Source organism: Glycine max, chromosome 14 (genome assembly GCF_000004515.6).
Source record: "Glycine max cultivar Williams 82 chromosome 14, Glycine_max_v4.0, whole genome shotgun sequence".
NCBI lineage: Eukaryota > Viridiplantae > Streptophyta > Magnoliopsida > Fabales > Fabaceae > Glycine > Glycine max.
Genome location: NC_038250.2, coordinates 24,594,117 through 24,604,566, shown reverse-complemented (window position 1 = coordinate 24,604,566; position 10,450 = coordinate 24,594,117). Strand labels below are relative to the sequence as shown.

General features: G+C 33.7%; 1 pseudogene; it reads right to left on the bottom strand.

The window, feature by feature from the left end:
• Nucleotides 1-2,168: 2,168 nt before the first annotated feature.
• LOC102661212 (uncharacterized) lies at nt 2,169-8,234 on the bottom strand (annotated as a pseudogene).
• Between the last annotated feature and the right edge of the window lie 2,216 nt (nt 8,235-10,450).

The following is a 10,450-nucleotide window of genomic DNA, read 5'->3' as shown; positions in this document are numbered from 1 at the left end:
CTATAATTGTGATATTTAATATTTTAAAATATATTTATTATATATTTCATCATTTATTTAATGAATTTAGTACTTTCACTAAAAAAAATAAAAATATAACTAGATACGTTCTAACTTCTTTTTTTCTTTGTTAAATTACTTTTTTTATTCAATGTTCTAAATTCAACTGGATCAAATTGAATAATTATATGGTATAATTTTTCTCTTCAAAAACTGATCAAATCCTACAATCACCCCTAACTCACACCAATAGAACCAATTGAATCTGGGCATTCAAATTTAATAATGATAGGAGAAATAAATTAGAGGAAAAGATCAAAAGATGACGCAGAAACAAACAATCGCTTTACAACGACATGTGAATCTCACAGAATTAATGATAGGAGGGAAGAAAAGAGAGCCAATAATTTAGGATGTACAGAGAAATAACTAAGGACCACATCGTGAGTCGTGACTCATGACTGGGATGGGAGACATGAACGTGGTGATGCTTATCCAAGAAATATATTACTCATGTAACAAACTTAAAATATTTTTATAATATGATTTTATAACTTAAATTATTATTACATCTTCTTCCATATTTATTTTCGTCTTTCTATTTTTATCGTGTATTTTTTTTTTTACAAATTTATGTAAAAATATTATTTCTCTTAATTTATTGAAAATCGTATGAGAGTTTAGTAGCAGAGATTAGAATTAAGAATTTGAAATTAATATATGTGCACTATCAATATATAAAGTATCTTTACAATTGAATTTAACTTTTTTGGCATATGTCATTAGATCCATTAAACTTGTAATTAAGTTGATTTTCTTTTCTAAAAAACAACTAATTATTTCATGTCTCTCCATGTCTGATCAATTTATTTCCATTTTTCAACTCCTTTTTATCTTTCTCTCTTACAACTTACAATAATTTGGTTCATTCATACTGCATTGTACAAGTTGCAAGCTATGTAATTAAATATGAACGAAAGTGCACGAGCTTATAACCACCAATATTGTTGTTGTCTCTATATCACTACTACAAAAGACAACTAATTACTTCATATGTCTGATCAATCTATTTCCATTTTTCAACTCCTTTTTATCTTTCTCTCTTACAACTTACAACAATTTGGTTCATTCACACTGCATTGTACAAGTTGCAAGCTAAGTAATTAAATATGAACGAAAGTGCACGAGCTTATAACCACCAATATTGTTGTTGTCTCTATATCACTACTACAAAAGCATCACTCAACATCGGTTCTCGAGGGCATTCTACGTCGATTTTTGACCGTCTTTGTCTCCGACGACGTGAAAAGGTGCGACCCTATCGACGACGGTTGAGTAGGACCGTCGTAGAAATTTATTAAATCTACGTCAAGCATGTGGACATGCCCGCCCTAGAATGCAACGAAGTCTACGACGGGACCGTCCTAGAAAGCATAGGAGTCTAAGACGGGCACCTGGACAGGCCTGCCTTATAATGTCTTGCATTCTACGACGGGCGTGCCGACGCGACCGTCGTAGAATGAAATGGATTCTAAGACGGTTACCTGGACAGACTCATCTTAGAATGTCTCGCATTCTACGACGGGCGTGGCTACGCGATCTTCGTAGAATGCAACGGATTCTAAGATAGGTCTGTCCAGGTGCCTGTCTTAGAATGCCTTGCATTTTACCACGGTCGTGCGCGACCATCATAGAATGCGATCGATTCTAAGACGGGCCTGTCCAGGTGATCGTCTTAGAATTAAATGCATTCTACGACGGTCCTCGTTAGAATCGTCGTAGAATTAAGTTTTTTTTTAAATGGAGCATGCAGTGTGGAAACGTCGTCGTAGATACAGTTCTGGGCACAGCCACCACCCACATATAAATATCTACATGAAACTCTCAATCATTGAACAAAAACTTGAAAACAATCATTATTCTCTCTCGCTCTCTATCTACCTATCTCTCTCTATCTCTATCTATGTATAGGTGTGCATGTCATGAGTGGGCTTGAATGTTATGGCACTAGAAAAACAAACCTCTGATTTTGCAATCTCAATTGAAGAAGCAATGGCCTCAAATGTTGCTCGTCCATCAATGAACCACTGGGCTTGGCTTCCATCTTCGACTAGGCCTCTTGGAGGAGCAAATTAATGAACCATAACGGCGAGGATCACACCAGCTAGCTAGCCTTTAGGAGGCCTGAGTCCAACATCATTGCAGCAACCCAATCTTTTCACTCTAATTTTGATGCTCTTGATTCCACAAGTCACCTATAATACTCAGTTAAGTGTTAAGATTTAAAAAGGCATCTTTCTCTCTATGGTATTGTTGGATCAAGTGGCCTTAGAATAATTAAGAAGGGGGGTTGAATTAATTATTCCTAAACCTTTACTAATTAAAAATTTACTCTTCTAAGGCTTTTACTAAATTGTTAAGAGAATGAGGAGTAGAAGAGAAGCTTAACAGAAAGTAAAAGCGGAAATTAAATGCACAGCGGAAAGTAAAAGAGTAGGGAAGAAGGAGACAAATACACAAGAGTTTTTACACTGATTCGGCAACAACCCGTGCCTACATCCAGTCCCCAAGCGACCTGCGGTCCTTGAGATTTCTTTCAACCTTGTAAAAATCCTTTTACAAGCAAAGATCCACAAGGGATGTACCCTCCCTTGTTCTCTTTGAAACCCTAGTGGATGTACCCTCCACTAGAACTAATCCACAAGAGATGTACCCTCTCTTGTTCTCAGTCAAACCCAAGTAGATGTACCCTCTACTTGTACCACAAAGGATGTACCCTCCAATGCGTTAAGACAAAGATCTCAGGTTGTTAAACCTTTGATACTTTGTGAATGGGGATACAAAAGAATTCTCAGGCGGTTAGTCCTTTGAACACTTTTGTATAAGGGAATGGGAAGAATCAAAAGAATTATCAGACTGTGTCGTTTTGAATTCTTTGACAAGGGAGAAGGGAGACACAAAAGAATTTAGGCGGTTAGTCATTTGTTCTTTTGGAAAAGGGAGAAGAGAGACACAAAAAGAATTCAAGCGGTTAGTCCTTGGTGAATTCTTTTTGGCAAAGGGAGAAGAGAATGAAAAGATGAATAGCACAAGTTTTCATGGTTTGGAAAACCAGAAAACTTCAGAAAGCTTTTGGTACAAAGAAGAAGAAGAAGTTCAAAGAGATTCAAGGCTTGTATAGGATTGTAAGAGATTGATTGGAAAAGTATTCAAGATTGAATGAATGAATGAAAATGCAAAACAAAGCCTTGCTTTTATAGACTCTTCATGTCTGGTCAAGAAGACCTTTTAGAAGAGTTATAACTTTTTAGAAAAACTTAAAACCAATTTGAAAAAGTCAAAAACCTTTTGAAGAGTTACATCTTTTGATTTATTCAGAAACAATCACTGGTAATCGATTACCAAATCAGTGTAATCGATTACACAAGGCTTTTATGTGAAAGGATGTGACTCTTCACATTTGAATTTGAATTTCAACGTTCAAAGGCACTGATAATCGATTACCAAAACATTGTAATCGATTACAGCTTTTTGAAATTAATTGGAACATTGTAAATTCAATTTGAAAACTTTTTCAAAACAATTTTGCTACTGGTAATCGATTACAACAATCTGGTAATCGATTACCAGAGAGTAAAAACTCTTTGGTAAGCATGTTTTGAGAAAAATCATGTGCTACTCAATTTTTTAGAAAAACTTTTTATACTTATCTTGATTAAGCCTTCTCTTGATTCTTGAATCTTGAGTCTTGAATCTTGATCTTGATTTTTGAGATCTTGAACCTTGAATCTTGATTCTTAACTCTTAACTTTCTTCTTGAGTCTTGAATTCTTCTTGATTCTTATCTTGAACTCTTGAATTGTTCTTGATTCACTTGATTTGTTCTTTGATTGATCTTTGAGCTTTTTGTCATCTCCTTTGTCATCATCTTTTGTTATCATCATTGTTATCATCAAAACACCTTTGAATCACCTTGATTCACCATGAAGCTTTGCTTCTACAGGTATCAACATACATCTAATAAGAACCACAAATGTTGCATGATTGATATTTATCAATAACACTAATACCCTAGAGCGAGTTTAGATGCAATAGTAAAAGTTACTAGCTTGCAATGTAGTACTAATTAATTCAACTCATGAGGGGTTTGGATGAGTACATTTGACCCACGCCACCCCATTATGGTGAAATCATCATGCATCTGGCTTCCTTTTAATGAAACTAATATCCAAAATCAAGTTATCACATTGCCAGTGTAGTAAAGAAACACAACTACTTCTGCTTTTACTTAATAAATAACCCTACCCATAACATGAAAATATAACATTTTATGTATATCCGAAATATCTGACACATCAACTAATAAATAATTGATGAATGTTTTCTATAACAAGATAAACATATTTTTAAAAGCTGATGCACAAAGCATACCTCACGAGAGTTCACAATACTGATATTTTCCAGAAAGTGATTCAGATATCCTTGCATTGGTCTCTTTGCCCTGTCTGCAATAGAATGTTGTATTCCCAAGGTTGGTCGTATAATTGGCAGAGCAGCACTAGAAGGAACATCTCTGCACAAAAAATCAACTTATAGGATATTAAGACCATAGAGTAACATGCTAAAATCATTGAGTGCTCCACAAAAGTTGCAATTGGGGATCACCTGTCCTTGCCACTTTCATGAGTTTGTTCAGTATGCAACGAGACATATTCATCATCACCTTCATCGTCATCTTGCACCATAGCAGTGTGTTCTCCAATTCCTAGATTTTGAAGCCATTCTTTAACCTTTAATATAATGTTTCAGTGAACATTACATGAAAATCCAAAGTTAGCTATATAGAAATGATATGACCAAAAAATAATATAATAAATGCACAAAATCCATTCATATATAAGGCAATCAACCAAAAATCAATATAAACAACATTGCTCACCTTCTCTTTTTTCTTGTGGATTTCCTCAATAAAGGCAGGTTTCTTAAGCACAAAATGCAAAATAAATACTTGATGGGCTTTCTTTGTTAGCTCCCACTTCAACTAGAATGCAAAGGAGACATATAAGTACCCTCCAATAGGAAGGAAGCCATTAATCACAATGAGCTCTCTAATCCAAGCGAGTAAAGTGATAGGATACCAGAAATAGGCAACAAGTAAGCATGAACAGAGAAGGCAATGGCAACAATCAGAAGAGGTGCAAAAAGAAAAGTCCAAGAGAAGGATCACAAGGCCATCATACGTTCATGATTATGTCTGAAGCAGAAGGTAGTATGGGCAATACTGTAATTACAAAAATCTTGCTTGATTTGTGCTCCTCTCCTCCTCACCCGACAAGCATAACAAATTCTGTTATGATGTAATATTTCTTGAGCAGAATAGCACAAATTTGTTACGAGGAATGCTATATATATCCATGTAAATAACAAGCAAGAGGATGAATGAGAAATTACAGAATTCCATTTCCTTGTTCTCTTAGTTCTTGGAGGCAGGTTGGTCCTCGAATTCTAAGCTCTATCTCTTTTCATCTCTTCCTGTTCTGGAGGTGCTGGACCCTAGAAACCAGCTACCATTATTGTCGCACGTAACATAAAGCATGTTGAAGAAAAAACCCAAGCAGCCATTTTTATGTTGTGGGGACTGTTGAACTTCATATGTAAGTTCTCCCTTTTTGTTTCTTTCCCGATCAAAAATGTTTTTTTCCTACCACTTTGTTACTCATTTTTACAATCCTCTAGGTCATTTTGTACATCCTAATATTAACAATCAGAAACACAAAACCTGACAAGAAATTTCAAAAGAGGCAGACACATATTCTGATTGAATACTGAATAGTTCAATCAAATTCACAGATAACAACTGGTTTAGAAAAAGAGTAAAAAAATGACTCAACATAATGTTGACTGAAAATAGGAGATATAAGAGTAATGTCAAGTTGAAGGTTAAAGATCTTCACAAGTTCAGAGTGGGACAAAAAAAGATCATAAGTGGGGTGCATGATGCTAGCGTAATTAATTAGCCTAACAAGACATTATAGAAAAATCTATTACTCCAACACACACATCCACTTGACATCATCTGACCTTAGGATTAGAACTGGATGTTTCACCATGTCCATTACAAAACTGAACCAATTCCTCCTCTGTTTCAATATGTTCATTAGGAATTCTTCTGACAAAACCGTCTGAATTCTATTTAAGATAGTATAAGACAAACCATATAGATTATTTTCAAAACAGAAATAGACTAAAAATAAAAGTAGCTAGAAGGAGGAGAACACGAAGTGCATGATAGTAATGCTTGCATGAAAGACAACTAATTTTATCAAAGCTTCGTCTTCTTCTTCTAGCCTTTTCTCTTGAAAGCATTATATAGGTTAACTAAATTATGAAGGGGGGAAATTGATGATTAAAGAATGCTTCAAAATTACACACTGCAATTTTGCCATACCCCAAAAATAGAAATAATAGATAATCAATGTTGACACTAGTTGTCTAGAAATAATAAAAGTTCAGGGGTAGCAATTAAAGGGTGTGCATTCAAGTTTGCAACCCAAGTTCTTGTCAAGAGAAGCAGGATTTTGGTTCTAAAAGAACTACTGATATAGCGCTGTAAGAAAATACCAAACACCAAACCAAATAAGCTGCTTTTGTGATTATCAAAACAAGTTTTAAAGAGCAATTAAACCGAGTTGAACAAATACTAAGACGAGAGACTTTAGTATAGCTACACATAAATGAAGCTATAGTTATATGTCTAATACGACTACCAATAAATTACATTTCAAACAAAGTTTAAAAGTTTCAAATCGTATATATTCCTGCTCCTTTTGTAATGAAGAACTAACCTTTGCTTCAAACAGTAAATTTCTTGAGCAAAGCAAATATATTATATACCAACTTTTATCATACCTTATAAGCTATTGTGCGCTGCAGAGCCTCCACCATTTCATCAACATTGACAGTTCCATGGCTAGACTGGAAAATGAGTGAGTCGTGTTAGCAATTACCATAGGCAGACTTCACATTCATGCACACATGCAATTATTAGAACAACTCATGCAAAATATTAGTCATACTTTTACAGCAAAAATGTAGTATATTCTACAATTTTAATGCCCAAATCCATATAGAATCATTTATGCATAGGCTTAAAATTTAATACATCATTGTATGCAATGAAGTCACAGTAGCAAGTACCTTCATTGACTTCATCTCATCCAATGCAGCAAGGATGTCCATCTCCCTCTTAGAATCCAGGGTTTCTATTTTCCAACGATTTCATAGCATCTCCAATCTCTTCAGCTTCCTTCTTCTTATTCATTTTATCAGTTTCTTCATCTTTTGCACGCCAAGGTTCAAAATTTTTGGTCGCACCAGCACCCGCACCCGCAGTAAGCATATGCAGTGTATCTGTAAAAACCACAACAAGACTACCAACAAGAAAATGTATATCCATTGGTTAGTTGTTCGTATAGTCATATCACCCCTATGCTACATTAAGCTTCGTATAATTCCAATGTAGCTTACATAGAGACATTCAGTAGCTTATAAATAACTTTGGATATAAACACAATGAAACATGAATTAATGTATACTATTCAACTCAACCATAGGAAAAAAACCATGGAAGGGAACTCTTTAAAATAAATTGGTTCCATGATGTCAACTTTAATCATAACATAGGTACAAATAACAAACATGTCATAATGAGTAGAAAAATGTTTAGGATGAACAAAAAATGTTGTTATGTTATCTAGGACTTTCTAACTTCCGAGTTCTTAATTTGGCGAAAATATGCCGCCCATTTATGCCTGAGTGTTGTCATGGTCTCTTTTGTTAGAGGTGTTCCGTCCGAAAACCACTGCCAATTTGTCAATATGCAATTAGTAATTAACATAAATACAAGCAAATAAGAAAGAATTTAATGACATTAAGAAGTAACTAAATACTAGGTACATACCCTAATCCATTCATCCTTCAAGCCACTGCTTACTATGTTCCATATCTAGTGCATGACATAATATCCACACTCGTAGAGTCCCATTTGAACATGACTCTACATGCAAGATGCCCACATAAGGTAGTTATTTCATAGAATCACAAGGCATCGAAACATATATATCGATATATTAAATTATTATAATGACGTACCTTTGGTTCAATCCACTAGCACCATAATCGCCACCACTAGCGCCAGCCATGATCTCCCCAATCGCCATCAGCACAACTGCCATCAATGTGCTAATGACCACCACGTGCCATCGTCACTATGACTATCTATCATGGTCATTGCCATCACTATTGTATCAGTGCGGTGACGACGACAATGATGATGACAACAAAGGTCATTGTAGTGCCAATGACAATAATCATTACAATAGTGGCGGCGATCATGGTGGCAATAGTGGCGACAAGAGTCACAATGATGATAATGATGGGTTACTTGAGATATTTAATAATGTGATAATTGAAATCTTTTATAGATTTGATTGATGCATGTGGCTTTAATTCATTTTTTTATCTCAACTATATATATTTTTTCTAATCTTAAATTATTATTTGTTGTTCCCATCTCATTTAAGGTTTTTCTTATTTGAAGCATCATATATATATATATATATATATATATATATATATATATATATATATATATATATATATTGAGAGAAACAGAAAAAAATATTTGCTTAATTGATAGTTAATGAACTTTGAATTATAATAAAAAATTAAAATATATTAACATATTATTATTATTATACTTTAATTTCACTTTTAATCCTCCAAGAATTGTAATTGTGTAATTTTGATTTCTTTGGTTCCAATTAGGTGAATTAAGTCTTCTAGTATCACAATTGTAACAAGTGATATGTTGCCTAACACATGTTGATGTGACCAAATTATACTTTTGGTCTCTTTACTATTAAAATTGAGAGGAATCCCAAATGTGATTAAGTTATGTTGACTGTCACACAACATTTAAGTTATCACATAATCATTTAGTATCATGTAAGTAAAATTTGATAAATATTTAATGGAAAATTGATGAAGGGACTAATAAAATTACAAAATTGTAATACCTAAGTAAAATTAAAAAGTGCAAATTAGCCTAGTAAATGTTGTTGTTACAAAAGCTCATTTGGAAAAATCTTCATGAACCTACAAAGGCTTGGGTTTGGCTACTTGAAGCTAAGTATCTTAAAGGTGATTATATTCTTTATAGAAGACAGTATCAAGGTTGTTAATATACATTGGTTTCTCTTAAAAAAGCCTCCACAATTTTAGAGTTGGGGTAAAGGTTTACAGAGTAATTGGTCTAGGTAATATTTCACTTGGGTATGATACATGGTCATCCAAAAATATAATTAGGTCGTAGCTTGATTATGTGCTCATCTTTGAATACTCTATTGGAATATTTAGGGGATCCTTATAAAATACCAATAATCATCAGGAACACATTCTGTTAGATTATCAAGAAAAGTTTTAGGAATTCCCGGATCCATAAAGTAATTTTGATTGAGATGTAGCGGAAGTTGTAGTGATCAAGAACTATTGGTATAATGACCTTCCTCAACCAAATCTCTTTATTCCTTATGGGACCTTCATTTTCTCTTTAGATTAGGAGAGAAGAAACTATTTCTTGATTGAGTGTATTGGGGACCATAACCATGCTTTAGGTTTTAAACCTATTAGGGTTCCCATTATCCTCTAATGGGCCAAACTAGTTTTTGCTCATTAAGCTCATATCAATTTTATGATGGTAGTCTAATAGGGTCACTAAATTAGATCACTTATATTGAGCCCATAAAAATATAAATAACTAATATAAATGTTATAATATAATATGTAGCCACCTTAATTAATTAGGAATTATAAAATTCCTAACAATCTCACTCTTGGGCTTCATATTAACTTAAGACATTTATACCACATATACAACATAACACAAGTTTATAATAAGATGATAAACATCAACTTCATTTGTATAGGAAATCCAAACAACAAAATGTTTGTAAACCATAAGATATAGAATATAAGCAAGACTCCCACTAAACTAAAGTACTATCAGGAATTACACCCATATAAGCAGGGTGCTCATGAAAAACTTTACGTGTCAGACCTTTAGTAAATGGATCAGCTAGCATGGAATGAGTCCTTATATGTTCTATACAAATATGTATTTTCCGAGTTCTTTATTTAACAACCAAATATTTTATGTCAACAAAATTTTACTTGATCAAATCCTTAATAAGACCGCTAAGATATTGTCCCAATAAACACTTAATGGCTTCTTAATGTTAGCAACAATAAGCAAGCCAATTACAATAATTTAGCTATCATAAATTCTAGTATGATGTCTCATAGCAAAAATATTAACTCCACCAATATGGTTAAATGTGGATTTTTATGTGGAGTGATTGCTATTAAGATATTTCGTAAAAATCAAAGTCAA